Consider the following 21,578-nt stretch of genomic DNA (forward strand, 5'->3'; position numbering starts at 1 on the left):
TGGAACTGTAAGACCAGTGTGCTACCTGGACCATCTCTGCTGCCAGGATCAGAATGGTTAAACAGAGGTATTTCTGTATTTTTCCAAGGAATATCACGTCACCAGCCTGAGCAAGAAATGCACAAACAATACTGAACCATGCAAATGAAACAGCTTTGCTTTTCCATTCGGAACATATTCCAACAAAATCCATAAATCAGATATGAATGAGCATGGAAAACTCAGAGCCCTATAGGGGATTTATTGCATACATTTGTGACTGCTAGGAAATGGGCCAAGCAAAGAATTGTGCAAACAAAGAAGGGAACCTTGATATAGAAACAGTCTATTGAAAGTGCACTGAAAATAAGTCATATTTCCAAGCATACCACCGCATTGTCCAGCATGCTAACCGACAAAAGTGAGTTCATTTATATAATATTAGAATATTTCATCAGTTGCCCTAAGATCAAGGACATGTTGAATAATGTTATTTTCCCCTCACAAATAAGCAGCTGCTAATTTTCCATGAAATACTTACCTTTAGTTCCCAAATATATGTGTGACATCACTCTTTATTTTTGCTGCCTGTAAACACTAAGTAATTTCAAAACAAAAAAACAAGCCTGAATAGTCATGATATAAATAAGCATCTTTGGGATTAGAAATCAGTTGGAACAATGGGCAAAGATATTACCACTTGTTGCTTAGGGACCATTTTATTCATGCGATGTTGGTAGAAGCTTTGGGCACAGCGGTCAGGACAATGCTGTTATAGCTCAGGGCATTTCAGAGTTTGTTCAACTCCGGCAACGTCTGTAAGGAGTTTGTATGTTCTCCCCTCTGTACCACACGGGTCCAACATTCCAAGGACGTACCAGCTAGTTGGTCATTGTAAGTTGTCCTGTATTAAAGAAGTGGGTTGCTAGGTGATGAGGCTATTTGAGCCAGAAGGGCCTGTTCTGAGTTGTATCTGTGAATAGAAATAAATAAAATAAATAGCACAAGTTACAGAACCAACATCCGGAGACATTGACCATTGATTGAGAGACGTGAGTTTGAATCCTGTCACTACAACCGGACCATTAATTGTTGGGAATGAAAGCTAGTCTGAAATGCAAGGGAAGATTGGTAGCTCAGGTTGGCTGCTTGCTTTTAAGGTTGTTCATCGAGCTTGGAGGTAGTTTGCACACGTTTCGTCACCAGTCGAGGTGACAACATCAGCACGCAATTGAGTGTTGTTTCTGCAGAGTGCTTGCGTTTATATCGGTCTGACTCATTGTTCTGATCGGTTGGCTTGTCACACTGGCCATTAGTCTCCAATCGATCATTCATCTATATTGTTGGCTGCGACCCAGCAGAGACTAGCAGACAGTGAGGTGGCCAACCAATCAGAACAACACGATAGACCAATAGAGATGTGAGCGCTTTGCAGAAACAACACTCAAAGAGATGACGAAACATTTGCAATCTTATTCCAGGCTCAGTGAATAACACTATAAAAGTTAGCACCAGTAATGGTGACCATGCAAATACTGGATTGTTTGATGAAAATACTCATTTACTTAACTAATGTCTTTCAGGGAAAGAAAACTACCATCTGTATACACTCTTATATAACTCCAGACCAAGCAATGTCATTAATTCATAACTCCCTTTCTAATTTTGATAAAGGATGGTTCATAAATACTGGCACTTCCAATGATATCTATATCCCATGACAACATCAAAGCAAAAGGAACAGAGGATTAATAACAAAAGCTTGCATTCCTTTAACTGTAGAACACTGAGGGGGGAGTTTAGAAGAATGAGGGAGGATTCGCATTGAAAACTATCGGATATTGAAAGGCCTAGATAGAGTGGACGTGAAGGGGATGTTTCCTGTGCAGTGAGAGTCTAGGACCAGAGGGCACAGCCTCGGACTAGAAGTACATCCTTTTAGAACAGAGATGAGGAAGTTCTTTCGTCAGTGAGTGGTGAATCTATTGAATTCATTGCCAAAGGCGGCTGTGGAGGCCAAGTCATCAGCTACATTTAAAGCAGAGGTTGATAGGTCCTTGATGAGTAAAAGGTTACGAGAAGGCAGGAGAGTGGGGTTGAGATGGAAAATAAATCAGCCATGATGGAATGGCAGAGCAGACTCGGAGTCAGAATCAGGTTTAATATCACTGGCATATGTCGTGAAATTAGTTGTTTTGCTGCAGCAGTACATTGCGATACATAATAACAAAATTTTTTAAAGTGCAATAAATATATATATAAATTAAATTAAATAAGCAGCACAAAAAGAGACCCAAAAAAGAAAAAAAATAGTGAGGTCATGTTCATGTGAGGTCATGTACATTCAGAAATCTGATGGTGGAGGGATAGAAGTTGTTCCTGAAATGTAGAGTGCATGTCTTCAGGTTCCTATTCCTCCTCCTCGATGGTTACAATGAGAAGAGAGCATGTCCTGGGTGATGGGGGGGAGGGTCATTCATGATGGACAGAATGGTCTAATTCAGCTCCTGCAATACTGTGCATAAGTCTTAGGGAGCCTATGACCACTGCATGGTACTGTAGCAATGTTATGTATTGTACCATACTGCTACCACTAAATCAAACCACTTCCATGACCTATGTGAGTGATGATAAACCTGATTCTGAGTTGGGTCTCTGTTGTGGACTGAGAGTGGGAAGGGGCAGGGAGAGGGGAATCATGGTTGGGAAAAGGGGAAGAGAGAGGGGATGGAGCAGGAAGCACCAGAGAGACATTCTGTAATGATCACTAAACCAATTGTTTGGAATCAAATGACCCTGCCTCGTGTCTTAGGGCTGGGTATGTCTGCGCCCACACCAACCTCTGTCCTGGCATTCCTTCTCTGCCACCTGTCCCACACACCTACTGCCATGCTCCACTCTCTCCATTCCCAGCATCCTTTGCTCCCACTATGTTGGAAAACTTGCTCTCCATTCCATGTTGACAAACTCAGTACTGTGCAAGATTCTTAAGCACATTAGCCTTAGATATATATTTAAAGTTGAAAGTAAATTTATTATTAAACTACATACAGTATATGTTACCAAATACAGTACTACCTTGAGATTACTCTTCATGCAGGTATTTACAGGACAAAAAGAAATACAGTAGAATTTTACAAAAAAGATAGTCATAAACAGACAAAGACTGACAAACAACCAATGTGCAAAAGAAGACAAAATGAGTAAATAAAAACAATACTGAGAACATGCGATGTAAAAGATCCTTTCAAGTAAGTCACAGAATCAGTGCTTTATAAAGGCCTTTTCAAGTAAATCACAGAATTGATGTGCGTGAAGTTATCCATTTAGAAGCATGATAGTTGTAGTGTAATAACCATTCCTGAACATGGTGGACAGGGCCCCAAGGTTTATGTGCCTATTGCCCAATGGTAGTAGGAAGAAGGGAGCGCACGTTTTGTTGACATCTTTGATGATGGATGCTTGTGACAGTGCTCCATGTCAGTGGGCTCAATGGTGGGGAAAGCTGAGATGGTCTGGGCTGCATCCACCACTTTCTGTGGCCTTTACCATCCTGGGCATCGACAGCAAGCAAAACATATTGGAAGTCAGAATCCAGTGACTCTAATAGGCCAGGATATCTGGAACATTTGAGACTGAGATATCAAAGGATAGCTCTTCTTTGATAGCTTGTCTTAAATATACAATGCGATAGCAGCTGCAGGTTTGTAGCACTTGTGAAATACCACTCACTGACGATATATGAATGGATTTTCTGCGAGTGGGACAGATACAATCATGTTGTGCACTGAATGCAAGCAGCTGAGAGTGAACTGTTGCTGAAACAAAAGGAAGAACTGCCGACAAGAGGGAATCTGCAGATGCTGGAGATCCGAGCATCACACACAAAATGCTGGAGGAACTCTGCAGGCCAGGCAGCATCTATGGAAAAGAGTACAGTCGATGTTTCTGGCCAAGACCCTTCGCAGAGACTGCAGATCAGCTTTGAAAACTAATAAATGAAGACACACACTCAACTTTTCAGGACCAGCTTCTTCCCCTCTGTCATCAGTTTTCTGAACAGACAATGAACCCATAAACACCACCTCATTATTTTTGCTTTCTTTACACACTACATATTTAATTATATATATATCTGATTCTTATTCTGTAAACTTCATATTCAGGTGCTGGAAATCTGAATCAAAAAACCAAAAAATGCTGGAAATACTCGGGCTTTCAGAGTAGATATCTTTCCTGCTTGCCTATCCCCAAAAGTTGCCTGAACTGCTGAACATTTATAAGGAGAAGCACTGTTGACGTTTCGGGCCGAGACCCTGCATCAGGACTAACTGAAAGGAAAGATAGTAAGAGATTTGAAAGGAGGAGGGAGAGGGGAAAATGCAAAATGATAGGAGAAGACTGGAGGGGGTGGGGTGAAGCTAGGAACTGGAAAGGTGATTGGCAAAAGGGATACAGAGCTAGAGAAGGGAAAGGATCATGGAATGGGAGGCCCAGGGAGAAAGAAAGGGGGAGGGGAGCACCAGAGGGAGATGGAGAACAGGCACAGTGATGGGCAGAAAGAGAGAGACAAAAAAGGAGGAAGGGGGAAAAAGCTAAATATTTCAGGGATGGGGTAAGAAGGGGAGGAGGGGCATTAATGGAAGTTAGAGGTCTCCAACCTGATGGCATGAACATTGACTTCTCTAACTTCCGTTTATGCCCCTCCTCCCCTTCTTATCCTATCCCTGATACGTTTAGTGCTTTCCCCCCTCCATTTTTTCTCTCTCTCTTTCTGCCCATCACTCTGCCTGTTCTCCATCTCCCTCTGGTGCTCCCCTCACCCTTTCTTTCTCCCTATGCCTCCCGTCCCATGATCCTTTCCCTTCTCCAGCTCTGTATCCCTTTTGCCAATCACCTTTTCAGCTCTCAGCTTCACTCCACCCCCTCCAGTCTTCTCCTATCATTTCACATTTTCCCCTCCCCCTCCTACTTTCAAATCTCTTACTATCTTTCCTTTCAGTTAGTCCTGACGAAGGGTCTCAGCCCGAAACATCAACAGTGCTTCTCCTTATAGATGCTGTCTGGCCTGCTGCGTTCCACCAGCATCTTGTGTGTGTTGCTTGAATTTCCAGCATCTGCAGATTTCCTCGTGTTTACTGCTGAATATTTTCTGCTTTTGTTTTAGATCTAATTGAGCAGTAGAATAGATTCCAGGGTCTGAATGACTTATCCTTCGTTCCATGTTAACGACCTGATAGCTAACCTGTCATGAATACTTCATGGAGAGAATTACGTAGTTTTATTTTGAGAAGCTATAAATGTAATTAAAGAAACACAAATGTTGAGAAACATTATGCATGTCTTGAAAGTAATTCTGTTAAAATTATCTAGAACTATACAGAAAATGGCATGGAATAAACTGTCAGTAAATGGAAAGAATAGCATTGATTATCGATTGCTAGAATTTAACATCAGCATGTGTTTAAATACTGGTGCTTAATGTTTCAGAAACAGAATAGGGTTTAATATCATTGGTATATGAAGTGAAATTTGTTGTTTTGTGGCAGCAGTTGAATGCAAACAATAAAAAAACCGTAAATTACAGTAAGGAATATATAGAGTATGTATGTAAATTAAATAACTGGTCCAAAAAGAGAGGCAAAGAATAAACACAAGAGATTCTTCAGATGCTGAAAGTAACACACACAAAATGCTGGAGGAACTCAGCAGGTCAGGCAGTATCTACGGAAATGAATAAACAGTTGCCATATCGAGCTGAGACCCTTCTTCAGGGCTGGAAAGGAAGGGGGAAGAACCCAGAGTAAAATGATGGGTGGAGGGGAAGGAGAATAGCTAGAGGGTGATAGGTGAAGCCAAGTGGCTAGGAAAGGTAAAGGGCTGTAGAGGAAGAAGTCTGATAGGAGAGAAGAGTGGACAATGTGAGAAAGGAAAAAAGGAGGGGCACCAGCAGGAGGTGATAGGCAGGTAAGGGGATGAGGTAAGAGGCCAGAGTTGAGAATAGAAGAAGAGGGAAGGGTTGGAAATCAATGTTCTTGCCATCAAGTTGGAGGCTACCCAGATGGAATATGAGGTGTTGCTCCTCCACTCTGAGAGTAGCCTCATCATTGGCAAAAGAGGAAACCATGAACCACTATGTTGGAATGGGAATGGGGATAGGAATTAAAATGGTTGGCCACCGTGAAACTCTACTCTTGGCAGATGAAGCGGAGGTGCTGCATCCACCAAGGGAAAAGATAGTGAGGTAGTGTACACAGGTTCTTTGGCCTCTCAGAAATCTGATGCCAGAGGGGAATAAGCTGATCCTAAAATGCTGAGTGTGTGTCTTTGCACTCCTGTACCTCCTCCTTCATGGTAGCAATGAGAAAAGAGCAGGTCCTAAGTGATGGGGATTCTAAATGATGGATTCTGCCTTTTTGAGGCATTGCCTTTTGAAGATGTCCTTGATGCCAGGGAGGCTAGTACCCATTTTTTTTCTGATCCTCCATCCTCTGATGCCACCAGTGAGAATGCTCTCCACAGTGTATCTGCAGAAATTTGCTAGAGTCTTTGATGCAATCATGTGGCACACAATGATACCACGTGGTTTTTTTGAAGTATTTTGCTGCATGGTGAGTTCCTAGTCTCGGCCATGCTGTCTACGATTGTGTGGGAAACTTGGGGAAGAAAAATGATTTGCTTGATCCTCCATGTGATTCACAGCAGATAGCGAAATGTTGACTGGAAGCTGTGGATGAGCAAAGTGGTGGAAAGTAGGAGCAAAGGCTAACGGAATGCAGAGGCACAAAATGAAATAGCAATAATTTCCTGGGCATCAGCTGTCTGGAAAAGTAACAAAACAGTTCACTTTCTCTTTTGATCAGAGCAGTGACTTCATTTAAAAATACAAATCAACATTCTCCAGCTGATTGTCTGAGAAGAACGATATATGCATTGCTGAGAATATGACTGACACGTTGGAATAATTCTGATTATTATAGAATAAATTATTTTCTTTTCTTTCTTCTATCTCTTTCTCTCTCCCTCTCTTATTCTCTTTATCACTTTCTCTCTTAACCATATAGCCATATAACAATTACAGCACGGAAACAGGCCATCTCGGCCCTTCTAGTCCGTGCCGAACGCTTACTCTCACCTAGTCCCACTGACCTGCACTCAGCCCATAACCCTTCATTCCTTTCCTGTCCATATACCTACTCAATTTTATTTTTAAATGACAATATCGAACTTGCCTCTACCACTTTTACTGGAAGCTCGTTCCACACAGCTGCCACTCTCTGAGTAAAGAAGTTCCCCCCGTGTTACCCCTAAACTTTTGCCCCTTAACTCAACTCATGTCCTCTTGTTTGAATCTCCCCTACTCTCAATGGAAAAAGCCTATCAACGTCAACTCTGTCTATCCCCCTCATAATTTTAAATATCTCTATCAAGTCCCCCCTCAACCTTCTACGCTCCAAAGAATAAAGACCTAACTTAAGGTCTTAAAGACTCTTTCTCACTTTCTCCTCACTCTCTTTCTCTCTTTCTCTTTCTCTCCCTCATTTTTTCCTCTCTTACCCTCTCTTCTCTCTTTCTTTCTCTCTCAACCTCTCTCTCTCTCTCGTTCTTTCTCTTTTCCCCTCTCTCTGTTTCTCCCTCTTTCTTTTATGTCTTCTCAATTGCCTCCCTGGGTTACTTGAAGCTCAGAAATAAAAAGACAGAAGGGAGGCACTTATTTCTCTTTTAGAAGAAATTCCTGGTTATGACTTGTGATCTGCTTCCATAGGATGGATCTTGATGAATACTATCATAGTTCAAGTGAAAAAGGAGATGATTAAGTTTCAGGAATTATAACAGCACTAGCATCTTACTTTTGCATAGCATCTTTAGCGATGAAAATGTCCTGAAAAGTACACATAAGCTACAGAGAAGTGAACAAAGCTTGATTTTAATGTGGGTCTTAAATGGGGAGGATAAAGAGGTAACAGCAACACATGCAAAATACTAGAGGAACTCATCAGGTTAGTCAGCATCTCTGGTTGGGAATCAGCAGTCGACGTTTTGGGCTGAGACCTTTCATCAGGACTGGAAAGGAAGGGGGAAGAAACCAAAATAAGAAAGTGGGGGGGAGGGAAAGATCACAGAGGGAGAGCAGTGAGAAAGGGTTTCACTGCCCTCCTGTCAAAGAGAAGATTTAAATGTCTTCAGGGTAGGCGTAACTTTAAAGAGACTTTGCAGTGGAGCAGCAAATCACTGCCACAAGATGCACCAGACATGGAACACTAAAGCGCTTTTGGAGGACTGTGACATTATTAGAACTGTTGAAAATTTTCTGTGCTGGAAATAAAAGAGCTTCCTAGATTAAACTCATTTCTTAGAATCATCTGTAGCTCTGGAACTCACAAATCTTCAAGTAATTCCTCAGGTCCTAAATGTGATTGTAGTTCCCGCATGTACCATCTTTTCAGGTAATGAGCTCCAAACTTCAAAGTTCAAAGTTCAAGGTAACATTATTATCAAAGTACGTATATGTCATCATATACAGCTCTGAGATTTATTTTCGTGCAGACATTCACAGTAGAACAAAGAATTACGAAAACATCAATGAAAACTATGCACAGAAAAAACAAATAACCAATGAGCAAAAGAAGACAAGCTGCAAATGCATAAAAATAATATTAGAATAAAGAGTTACGATAGGATTAATGAAAAACTGCATGCAAGCAATGACTAATACTGCACTCATCCTTTGGAGCATAAAAATATCCTCAGCTCCTGTCCATTTTTCAGGATAAAGGTTGGGCATGCTACATGGGTGCCAGAAGCATGGTGACTGTTGTGGATTGCCTCCATCACTAACTTGGACTGTGTTGGTCATTGATGCATATAACGCATATTCCTGTATGTTTTGAGGTTTCGATATACATCTGAGAAATAAACCCAACGAAGGGTCTCGGACCGAAATGTTGACAGTGCTTCTCCCTATAGATGCTGCCTGGCCTGCAGTGTTCCACCAGCATTTTGTGTGCGTTGTTCTGAGAAATAAAACTATTTTCTTCTCTTATCTGTACACAGCACCTTAGCATTGTCAATAACGCTTCCCAACCGTTCAACAATCTCTCTGTGGCAGGAGGTACCGTAGCATTAGGACAAGGGCTGTTAGGATGGGAAATAGCTTCTTCCCTCAGGCTGTGAGACAACTGAATCCCTGCCACCACCCAGGTCTTATCACGAATGAAGCCTCAGTAGTGCTATACTGTTTACTTTTTAACTTGAGTCGTACATACATCTTATTATTTATTAAGTTCTTTGTGGTAATATTACTTAATGTGTTGTGTGTGAGTTTTATGTACTGTGTTGTGCACCTCGGACTGGAGAAATGTTGTTTCGTTTGGCAGCAGACACACTGAGGACCGAATGTCTCGGAGCCCAGAGCTAACAAAGCAAGAAGATCAAGGTTTAAGGTAAATTTATTATCGAGGTATGTACAATATATGTTACCTGACATTCTGTTTCTCCAGGCATTCACAGTGAAGCAAAGAAATACAATAGAATCAGTGAAAAAACTATACACAAACAAAACTTGACACGCAACCAATGCTGAAAAGAAGACAAACAGTGCAGGTACAAAACAAATAAATACTATTACTACAACTAACAATAATCATAAATGAATAAATAGTACTGAGAATTGAGACCTTCTCTTCTGCTATGATGAGGCCACTCTTGGACTGGGGGAGCGGTGCTGCATGTTCAGACTGGGTGACCCAATGCCTGGTGGCATGAACATCGATTTCTCTGACTTCTAGTGGTTTTTTTCCCCTTCAGCCCTCCCTCCTCTGCAGTTCCCCACTCTAGCTCCTCTCTTTCCTCTTCTCATCACCTGCCTATCACCTCCTCCTCTGTCCCTTTCTCCCATAGTCAGCTCTTCTCTCCTATCAGATGCTTTCTTGTCCAGCCCTTTACCTCTTCCACCTATCACCTTCCAGCTTTTTACTTCAGTGCCCCCCCCCCCACTCACCTGGCTTTGCCTATCACCTTCTAGCTTGTACTCCCTCCCCTCCCCCCACCTTCCTGTTCTGACATCTTCCTGCTTCCTTTCCAGTCCTGATGAAGGACGACTTTTCATACACTCCTTTAGATCTGCCTGACCTACTGAGCTCCTCTAGCACTTAGTGTGTGTTGCACTGAGAATTTGAAATGTGGAGTTCCCTGAAAGTGGAATCACTCCAGTTCAATACTGAGGTGAGTGAAGAACTATGTCAGGCAGCATCTCTACATACTTATTTACTGCCCATTACACCAGGGGCATTTAGGGTAGCAATGAAGCTTCTCTATCTCTAGCAGGGTTCAGGACTTCCTTCATCATGTCAGTAGCTTCCTCTCACTATCAGTCATGAGAGTCCCAGCTGGAGACTCAGGAATACCGTCACACTCAGATGCAGAAGAGCTCTTCATTGCTGTTCACACAACAATTTTGTCTTACTGGTCAGTTGTTGGCTCTGAGCTGAACCCCCGAAACTGGAGGACTGGTGGATCACTGTTGGTCTGGCCTCTACCCTTTGACCTATTGGGCATGGGTGATCCTACCAAGAATCAAAGCCTAATTCTCTGGCTCCAGCCAACATAGCTCTTCTGGTCATTGAGGCATGCAAGCCTCCAAGACCTATGGCAAGGTTGTGGTCCTTTTGGAGCAGGCAGTTTATGCTATGGAAAAGAATAAGCAATTGTTACTTCGGGCTGAGACGCTTCTTCATGACTGAAGACATCCTACACTGGGAGTGCTTAAGTGGTAAAAAGCAGATTCTGGTGGGAGAATTCCTGGAAACCTTTTCGAATCTTCTTCAGATAGTTCCACGTGGTCACTATCACCATCTGACCGGACCTCCGTGGAACAACTAATGTGAAAGACGGCACTGTTTCAGTGCTGCATTCTCTGGGTTTTGCATTTTAAATGTCGTTTTAGATGATGTGTTTCAGTCTTCATAAGAAAAGCCTGTAAACAATGCTGATTTAGAGACCTGGGCACCACTGCAGTTGCCAGGAAAGGCTTTTTCTTTCTACTTCTACAGTTCAAGTGAGTGTCAGCAGTCTTGTTTGAACCAGGCGCCTAAGAGTGAAATGTCAGGATATGTAATGCAGGAAGCAGCATTGTTTGAATACATTAAGCAGTTTTCAGGTCAAGTGGAGAGCACAAGAGTTCCTGTATACCTACATGCACATTCTTAAAGTGGCATCATATGTTTTTACTTCATAAAGGAAACAGAACAAATGTGTCTCATAACTCACAAGAGCAAAAACAGAGTGGTGGCAAATCTGTTCTTTCTTCTGGTCTTTTTTTTGTGAACCTCTGACCATTTTTCAACTGCTAAATTGTTAAGACATCCATTGTATGAAGTGAATCCTGACTTACAGCTTTTAAGCTTGGACGACTGGCATTTCGAAGGCTTCTAAAGTACCTATTATGCTCGTGTGAAGAATTTTCTGACCCACAAGTTATGCCTTGCTGACAATTTCAAATATTTAGACTTTTCTGTGGCTCATTTATCTTCCCCACTTGAGCATTTACTCTTTGAAACCCTTTTAGAATTAATGTCTTTTTACTTGTCAGGTGCGAGGGAAATTCTTTGGTCTTACTGAGAGAAAGGAGACAAGGTTTGAAAGGAACATCATCTCAATTTTCAAAGGTACACATTCTAAAAATATTTTAATTACAATGGGCAAAGCACAGTGATAAGACTTATAGCCATTCAACATCTAGATCCAGGCTTAGCTTTGGAAGAAAGTGCATCCTTGTAATTAATTAGTTTTGGGATACTTTTTGGTTTCTGAGAGCTTATCAGTTCTTACTCTTTAAAAATGTATATTTTATTCACCTTGATTTCAAGAACCCTGCAATGCTTTCAAATGTTCCTATAGACTGTAGCATTGACCACAGACAGTAGTATGTCCTACAAGACCCTAAGGCTTAGAAGCAGAATCGGCCATTTGGCCCACTGAGTCAGCTCCGCCAATCCAACATGGCCAGTCACTGGGTATATCTAAAGCGGAGGTTGATATGTTTCTTGATTAGTAGTGGTCCAAAGGTTATGGGGAAAAGGCAAGAGAAAAAGGGATGAGAGAGATAGTATATCAGCCATACTGGAGTTGTGGAGCAGGTGCAATGGGCTGAATGGCCTAATTCTGCGACTATGTCCCATATCTTAAGGTCTTGTGGCCTTAAGGAGTGTACACTGCTTGAGTTCTGCATTCTTCACAGTCCCACTGCCCATTTACTGAGACTCTCCAATTCAGTGTCCTCTTCCACCCTCTTTACAGTATGATTTAGTAAAAATAATAACCAATATTAAAGGAGAAGAGGGATAATTTGAAAGAAAACAGAAGTGTTTGAGGAATTGAAGAAGTGAAATTATTTTTCTCTCCATTTTCAGCTTTTGCCATTCACCATCTCTGAAGACATAATGAGATTAGACCTAAAGATCAAAGATGATCAGTTTTGGAAAAATGAACAATGAAATTTAACCCAGACAAATGTGAGTTGATGTATATAGGAACATTAAACAAGGTCAGGACATGTGCAGTGAATGGTAGGGCCCTAGGGAGTGTTGAACAGTGAATTCTTGGGATACAAATATATATTCTCACTATGATACAGGTAGATGAGATTAAACTAAATTAGATTATAAACATGAGAAATTCTCCAGATGCTGGAAATCTGAAACAACATATTGCAAAATTCTTGAGTAACTCAGTGGTTCAGGCAGCATCCAGGGCACTTAATAAACAGTTGATGTTTTGGGTTGAGACCTTCCTTCAGGACTGGAAAGGAAGGGGGAAGAATAAATGGTGGAGGTAGGGGAAGGAGGATAGCTGGAAGGTGACAGTGAAGACAGGTTGGCAGCAAAGATAAAGGGCAGGAGAGGAAGGAGTCTGATAGGAGAGGAGGGGTGATAGGTGAAGCCAGGTAGGTAGCAAAGATAAGGGTAGGAGAGGAAGGAATCTGACAGGAGAGGGGAGCAGACCACAGGAGAGTGGACAGGGGAAGGCAATAGGAAGGTGAGATAGGAACCTGGGGTCCTTGATGGGTCCAAACTGAGAGCCCTAAAAATGGAGCTGGAAGCCATGTGGAACAAGATGGCAGTGAAGACAAGCTCCTAGGAAGGATCCTGGGCTGTGGTAGCAGGTCTGGGTGAGGACAAGGTTGAACAGTTGACGGGCAGTAGAGACCACAGAAGGGAGCAGAGAGATTCAGGATTTAAAGTATATTTATTATCAATGTGTGTATGCAGTATACAACCTTGAGATTTGTCTTCACAAAGACAGCCCCAAAACATGAAGCACCATGGAATTCACTCAAAGAAAACATCAAACACCAGTCCAGTAAAAAAAAGAATGAATGGTAAAAACGAGCGAAAAACACAGAATATGAAACAACAAATCAAATACCTGAAACAGTCTAGAAATGTTCAGTTTAGTTCAGTTCGTTTCCCATGTTAGCATTGTGTCGTTCTGTGACTGTAGGCCTCCAAGCCAGTCCACGTCGGTGAAATTTGCACGAAATAGCAACTATAAAAAAGAGTAACCAGAAACCAGAAGCATGAATAACATAAACTACAGAGTCCAATCCACAAATTAATCATCAGATTAAACCTTGAGAGGGTTTTACTGAACTCACGTTTATGAGAAGATTTAAACTTCTTCAGGGCAGGCATCCCTCAAAGAGACTTTGCATGGATCAATCGATTAGTTTAGATTTACCTTTATTTGTCGCATGAGCAATGAAACAGCAAAACTTTCAGTGAAGTGTGTCGATAGCATCAAATCAAATCGGCGAGGATTGTGCGGGGTGGCCCGCAAGTGTTGCCTAGCTTCCAGCGCCAACATTAACCCTGACCGTATGCCTTTGTCTTCAAATGATGCTGGTGGTGTTTGTCCCCACCGAGGAGATCAATTAGCATCCTGTTGATGCCTGATCTTTAGCTGCCCCTCTGTACACAGCAATGGCGGACATGCTTGGCAAAGCCACAAATGCAAGGAATCTGAAGCATCTCCCTTGGCTTTGAGCCAGCACTGCTGTTGAATCTGCAGCTCCTTCCCTGTTCTTGCCTTTGAGATAGCAGACTCTTCTGAGAACTGTTACATTATTCTGATGGTGACATTTAGATCCTGTTGACCATGAAGTGAGACTTGATGTGCATTACTGAGTTTGCAAAGAATTTAGCAATATTAGAACATTATCTTAAATCTTTATAAAATTTCTTAGAAATCAGAAATTACTCCTTTATTGCATACTATGGACAATTTTGCAACGACCATTTTAGTCTACCAACCCACAATTCTTTGAAGTGTAGGAGTGTGAATTCTCTCAAAAACTATGAAATTGGGCAATAATTCGTTAAATGTAGTATCGTGGAATTTACAGAACAATTTGATTGTTCAGGGGCAACCTCAATTAAACATATTGGGCGTTCAAAGGCTTTGATTGAGTTTCCAGTGATGGGGGAGTCTAAGACCAGAGGACACAGCCTCAGAATAGAGGGGCATCTTTTTTAAACAGAGATAAGGAGAAATTTCTTTAGCCAGAGAGAGGTGAATCTGTGGAATTTGTTGCCACAGGAGTCTGCAGAGGCCAAGTCATTGGGTATATTTAAGGCAGAGGTTGATAGATTCTTGATTAGTCAGGTCATGAAGGGATATGGGGAGAAAGCAGAAGATTGGGGCTGTGGGGGAAATGGATCAGCCATGACAAAATGGTGGAGCAGAATTGATGGGCCGCATGGCCTAAGTCTGCTCCTATATCTTATAGTCTAAACAAAACAATGTTCCCCCATTTCTAAGGTGCAAAACACAGCGATGACTTCCTCCAGCTTTTTCCATGTAGCACTCGGATTTCCAGCATCTGCAGATTTTTTCTTGTTCAAGGTGCTGGAGGAACTCAGCAGGCCAGGCAGCATCTATGGAAAAGGGTACAGTCGATGTTTCGGCCCGAAACCCTTTGGGCAGCCCTCCACGCTGCTGATCTCCACCACACATACTGTTTCTGTCTCTTTCTCCCATGGGTGGCTGTAACAGGCAACACTGTACTTACAATATTTTGCATTGCCAATGTCCAACAGGGCCTTGTGATCATGACAAACATGTTTAAGACAAATAATTGCACCACTTGTTAGACCTGGAGAGGCCAAGGGCTCTGCCATTTTTCTGGAAACAAGGCTCATAGATCGCACCTTCATCACCAATTTACTTTAGTGATTGCAAGCATAGGCACAACTGATGATGCTTTATCTGTGTTACTGGCCTAAATCAACTATCACCATTACTGCCCTAATTAAGCATACAAAACTCCTGCAAATTAGCCCCAATTCTGATTACAATTTTTAAACAGATAAATCAGATGAGCTTATTTAACAAATCAGAAGTTGCAGTGGGAATATCCAGGGTAGCACAGTAGCACGATTGGTAAAGGTTTTGCCTCAGCACCCAGTGCTACTTCTTTATTTCAAGAAATAGACTTTATTCACAGCAAAAATATATATGCTAAAGGAGAAACGGTGCAAAGAAATCTTTACATTTGTGGCCATTGCATTCATTACAGTAACCTCTCTTTTAAAAAATACAACAAAGAATCAAAGCTGCATTGCCACTTGTGTGGCCCCCTGGGGTGATACATTCTTTTCATTGTTCGAGGGGCTTCCCCACCCAACTCCGCTCCTCCGTGTGTGGTAGTAGAAGGAGCCTAGACTGTGGTCCTTCCCTATGGAGCACTGGCATTGGCTGCATCCCTCAGCATGTACTTTTGCAGCCCGGAGAGTGCCAGCCAGCAGCATTCCCTTACAGACATCTTGCAGTAATGGAAGACCCACAGGCTTCAGGCAGACCACAGGGCAGAGTCCTGATCGCAGTGCTGTCTGTGTGGCGTTTGCACGTTCTCCCTGTGGCTGCTAGGGTTTTCTCTGGGTGCTCTGGTTTCCTCCCCACATCCCAAAGTAGTGATGGTTAGGAGGCTGATTGGCCACTGTAAGCTCACCTGAGTGTGTAGGTGGTTGTTAGAAGTGGAGGGTGGTGTTGGAGGATAGGTGATGAAAATGGGGGGGAGGATTAGTGTAAATGATCAAACAACCATGCTTGTCATGCATGGCCTTGTGCCTTACTGTCTGCCCGCATCACACTTTCTCTGTTACTGCCGCACTCTCTCCTGCGTTCTGTTATTGCTTGCCCTTACGTTAGATTCAGATTTATTTGTCATATATATATTGAAATGCGCCATTTGTGTAAACAACCAGCACACCCAAGAATGTGCTGGGGGCAGCCGACAGATGTTGCTGCACTTTCCAGTGCCAACATAGCATGCCCAACGATGTCCAACACAAGTAGGAATGGCAACATCCAACAAGACAACAATAGCAAAACAAATCCCTCTCTCATCCCACCCACCCAGACAACCCCAGGACAAGCTACCTCAAAATGATCTGTATGGATGGCTTGAAAGTCCAAGTTAATGGCTAGTAACTGATTAATTATTGGACAGCGGAGCCTTGGTGGGCTGAAGGGCCAAGGTCCTATAACCATATAACCCTATAGCCATAATGTATTACTGTTCACAGCCTATAGTCAGCATAAGGGGGAAAGGGACTTGGGAGTCCTTGTGCAGGAGTCCCCCAAAGCTTAATTTGCAGGATGAGTCAGTGGTGAGGAAGACAAATGCAATGTTAGCATTCATTTCAAGACATTAGAATATAAAAGCAAAGATTAAGTGTTTATGCTTTATAAGGAGCTAGTGAAGCCTTAATTGGAGTATTGTGAGTAGTTTTGGGACTATTATCTAAGAAAAGTTGTGCTTACATTGGAGAGGGTTCAAAAGACACTCACAAAATTGACACCAGGATTGAATGGCTTATCATACAAGGAGCATTTGATGGCTCTGGGCCTGTACTTACTTGATTTCAGAAGAATGTGGGGGGGGATCTCATTGAAACCTATCAAATCTTGAAAGGCCTCAACAGAGTAGATTTGGAGAGGCTGCTTTCTATGGTGGGGGAGTCTAAAACCAGAGGACACAGACTCAGAATAGAGGGATGTCCATTTAGAATGGAGTTGAGGAGGAATTTCTTTAGCCAGAACTCAAAGCCTTATCCTGGGAACAAATGCGGCAGAGACAAAGGAACAGGCAGCGATATTAATTCTGATTCTAATACAGGAAATTATATTTTTTTCTTCATTGACATCATTAAACTTATCAGTACACTCACTTACCATATTTAGACAATGTCAACATAACATCAATTTCCCATTCCCAAGCATTCGATTAGTGATACAATTGAGAGGTTACTTCACAGGACTCTGTCACCAGGGTGCCATACTTGGTCTCTTCTCACACCCCGAACATTTGCAGCAGCTGTACTGAGCTTCCATATAGTCCTCAGTATGGGTTTTCTCCCGGTTCTCTGGTTTCTCCCACATTCCAAAGATGTACGTTTAGGGACACAACCTCAGAACAGAGGGATGTCCATTTAGAATGGCGGTGAGGAGGAATTGATTTAACCGGGGGTGGTGAATCTGTGGAGGTTGTCACCACAGGCAGTTGTTGAGAGGTTCTTGATTAGTCAGGGCATGAAGAGTTTTAGGGAGAAGGCAGGAGTTTGGGGCTGAGAGGGAAATGGATCAGCCATGATGAAATGGCAGAGCACAATCGATGGACCAAATGGCCTAATTATGCTCCTCTACCTTATGGTCTTAGACTGAGGCTACATCCACACTAGTCTGGATAATTTTGAAAACGCCGGTTTCGCATAAAAACGATAGGCGTCCACACCAAGCATTTTTAAAAATATCTCTGTCCACATTAAAATGGATATTTCGGCGAATCTCCTCCTACTGCGCACATGCAGGACACGTCTACTGAAAACAAGCAACATATTTGGTGTCGAATATCACCCTGAAAGCGTTGGTGTGCGTTTGTTCAGTTACTGACTAGAAAAGCTTAAACGACAGACAGCTGTTGGCTCTCATGCAGGAGGACTTAAAAGTAAAAAAAAAACAAATACTGGAGCGTATGGAGGCAACTGACAGGGAGTTCACGGATCTTATGACCCAGCTGATGATGAACATTGAAAAACTGACTAACTTTGTTGCATTAATAAAGCCCCTTGTTAAATGTATAAAACATGTCTGCATCAGTATTATCTTGTATTTCCATACAATATTACATTAGGCTGTTACACATCTATTGTCAGAGATGTACATGCATAATTAGGTAAACCACCTTCATACGGGCAAGGACAGAAAACAGGGCAAAGTGAGTATGCTTATTTATTCAGTAAGTTATGAGTCAAAGTATTTGGTGAGTACATTTCTAACTCATTTCTGGCTTCAGTCTTGTTGCCGTCTGTTCTAAAATTGTTAGGTTGTGTTCAAGAAAACAATGAAATGGCGCGCTGCCGTCACCATCTGTTCCGGCACGTCATGACAGCATTTTTAGATTTCTCCGCTTACCCCGTCCACACTGCTCCGGCCAAGTGGCGTTTTCAAAATTACACACTTTTGGGGGGCGTTTCTGAAAAGCTCTGATTTTGGGGGACGGAAACGCTGTTTCAGTGTGGACGGAGGGTAAAAACGAAAAAAAAAAGCTTCGGTTACAGATTTATCCGGTGTAGTGTGGATGGAGGGTAAAAACGAAGAGAAAAAGCTTCGGTTACAGATTTATCCGGTGTAGTGTGGACGGAGGGTAAAAACGAAGAGAAAAAGCTTCGGTTACAGATTTATCCGGTATAGTGTGGACGTAGCCTGAGTAAGCAAGAGAAAACTCTCAACTTGCAACATGGTTTTGTAATGGTTAGTGCAAAGCTTTACAAAGCAAACTGTAAGATCAGGGTGCAATTCCGCCACTGTCTGTGAGGAGTTTGTATATTCTCTCCAGAGCTCCAGTTTCCTCTTGCATATCAAAGATGTACAGATTAGATTTAGTAAGTTGTGGGCATGCTATGTTGCTGCTGGAAGCATGCTGACAATTGTGAGCTGCTGAACATAATCATCATTGATTTAATTTGATGCATTTCACTGTATGTTTCAATGTAACGAATAACACTAACAACGTTAAATCAACACATTTAATTAGGAATGATGTTATTTTTGCAATTCAGTTAGTATTATATCAGCCTAAGTGTGAATATAAAAACAAACACGTCCTTTAAAATATTCTGGATGGATCAGAATACTGGGCTGTGACATTTGGTAAGAATGGAAGCGTGGAGGCGACTCGGATAAATGCCAGGGATGCTAATCACTTCTAAAAGTGCATTGCATACGTTAACCATGAAAATGAAAAAAAACCTCACATTTTTTGTTTCTTAAGGGCAATTCAAAATCTTCACAGAAAGGAAATTAATTTTTGAACTTCAGCCAGTTTTCAGGGAGGGAAATAGATCAGACAATTTGATTCAATAGGTTTTTATGTAAAGCATTATCTCAACTAAAAAGTAATAGCCTTGAATCACCTCCTTTACACATACTTAATACGACTGCAAACTTCACACTATTTCTATTCAAGAAGGATAGGAACATCACCTAAACACTTACAACTGCTATTTTGCAGAATAGACCTGAGGCAGCATGAGGAATGAGGATGAGATGCAGATTCATGAGGTTCTCCATATGTTTGGTCTACATTACAAAGAGATGACCATGGAGGAAAGCTCATTCCAGGCTGCTGGAGTGATGTGCTGAGGGATGCACTGAAGCTTGGTGTAGCTACTGTGGTGGGGAAGGACCATATTTTAGGGTTCTTCCACTACTGGACAGAGAGGGACAGGGTTGGGTGAGGAAGCCCCTCATTTATTGTAGTAGTGTACCACCACATGAGTGGCAACAGTCCTGTTAACTGAGTCTCTGTATTGGCTACATTACAGACAGACATACTTTATCGATCCCGAGGGAAATTGGGTTTTGTTACAGCCACGCCAACCAAGAATAGTGTAGAAATATAGCAATATATAACCATAAATAATTAAATAATACTGTTAATCATGCCAAATGGAAATAAGTCCAGGACTAGCCTATTGGCTCAGGGTGTCTGACACTCCAAGGGAGGAGTTGTAAAGTTTAATGGCCACAGGCAGGAATGACTTCCTATGACGCTCAGTGTTACATCTCGGTGGAATGAAACTCTGGCTGAATGTACTCCTGTGCCTAACCAGTACATTATGGAGTGGATGGGAGTCATTGTCCAAGATGGCATGCAACTTGGACAGCATCCTCTTTTCAGACACCACCGTCAGAGAGTTCCTTGGTAGTTATATGTACAGATCCCTGTTCTAAGTTGATCACCTTTACCTGTAATACTTCTAGCATTAAAGTACACATGCTTTGAATGATCCATCCTATCATATATATTACTTACCTCCTGTCTGTTTTACTGGCCCTGGCATCTACCTTCTTCTCCAACCTTCCACTATCTGACCTGGTGCTCTGGTTCCCATCTCCCTGCCAAATTGGTCCAAATCCTCCAAGTAACACCAGCAAGCAAACCTCTCAGCCGGGATATTGGTTCCTTTCCAGTTTAGATGCAACCCCTGTGCAGGTTACCCCTGCCCCAGAAGAAGTTCCAATGATCCACGAGCAATGATCCAATAATCTTGCCCCCTGCACAGGTTCCTCCGTGACACATTCATCTGTACTACTATCTTATAGCACGTGCCACCTCTTTCCTATCTTCCTATACTTTCTGCACATGACTTTTTCCCTTTCTAGCTTTCAATGATGTCAACCTCCCCCTTGAGAATATTCTGTAGTCACTCCCATGCATCCTGATCCCTAGCACCTGGGAGGCTACAGCTGCTGAACCCTGATAGGTCACCTTCCAGTGGTATCCAAAGGGGTATACTTGCTGTTGAGGGGAATGGCTCCTCTTACTTCTCTTGGTGGTCACCCATCTACTACCTAAAACCTGCATTCTGGGTGTGACCACTTCATTAAAAGCTTCATCTGTCAGGTTTCCAGCGTTCCGATGGTCCTGAGTACATTGGCTCCAGCTCCAGTTGCTTGACCTTGTCAGTCAGGAGCTGAAGCTGGGTGCACATCTGGCAGATGCAGTTAGCCATCAGGGAGACTCAAAGTACCCAGAACTTCCACAGCTCACAGGAGGAGTATTCCACCATCTTAGCTACTCTGCCTACACTGAACTTTCTCATTCCTACCATCACGGAGGAGGTACAGGAGCCTGAAGACACACTCAATATTTTAGGAATAGCTTTTCCCTCTCTGCTGTGAATGGCCCGTGAACACAGGAACAATACTTCACTATTGTTGCTCTCTTTTTGCCCTTCTTGCATTTTTAATACATTGTAATTTATTGCATGTTTTATGTATTGCCCTGCACCGATGCCACAAAGCAACACATGTCTTGACGTACACTCACTGGCCTCTTTATTAGTTACATGCCTGCTACGTGGGTAACAGATTGCTCTCCATGTTGTACTGCCCTGCCTACCATGTCACATAGATAGCCTGGATGCAGCATCCATGCAACCCCAACCAATCAAGGGATGCAGCATCCATGCAGCAAGGGATGCAGCATCCATGCAGCAACCCCAACCAATCAAGGGCCTCATGTGCCTTCTTGATAA

At 42.4% G+C, this 21,578-nt stretch overlaps 2 long non-coding RNA genes across 3 annotated transcripts in view; one reads left to right on the top strand and one right to left on the bottom strand.

Moving 5' to 3' along the window:
* Positions 1-13,959, bottom strand: LOC132397372 (uncharacterized). The gene is made up of 3 exons (XR_009513351.1): positions 13,634-13,959; positions 13,405-13,524; positions 1-952 (listed from the first exon to the last, which is right to left on the bottom strand). It is a non-coding gene; the product is annotated as an uncharacterized LOC132397372 (long non-coding RNA).
* The window catches only part of LOC132397371 (uncharacterized), a 26,496-nt gene continuing 9,943 nt past the window's right edge, over positions 5,026-21,578 (top strand). The window contains exons 1-3 of one of the 2 annotated variants that reach the window (XR_009513350.1): positions 5,026-9,422; positions 11,570-11,645; positions 12,390-12,491. This is a non-coding gene — a long non-coding RNA (uncharacterized LOC132397371). The remainder of the gene's footprint in view (positions 9,423-11,569; positions 11,646-12,389; positions 12,492-21,578) is intronic. The other variant, XR_009513349.1, reaches the window with a different exon arrangement.

This window comes from Hypanus sabinus, chromosome 7 (assembly GCF_030144855.1).
Source record: "Hypanus sabinus isolate sHypSab1 chromosome 7, sHypSab1.hap1, whole genome shotgun sequence".
Taxonomy (NCBI): domain Eukaryota; kingdom Metazoa; phylum Chordata; class Chondrichthyes; order Myliobatiformes; family Dasyatidae; genus Hypanus; species Hypanus sabinus.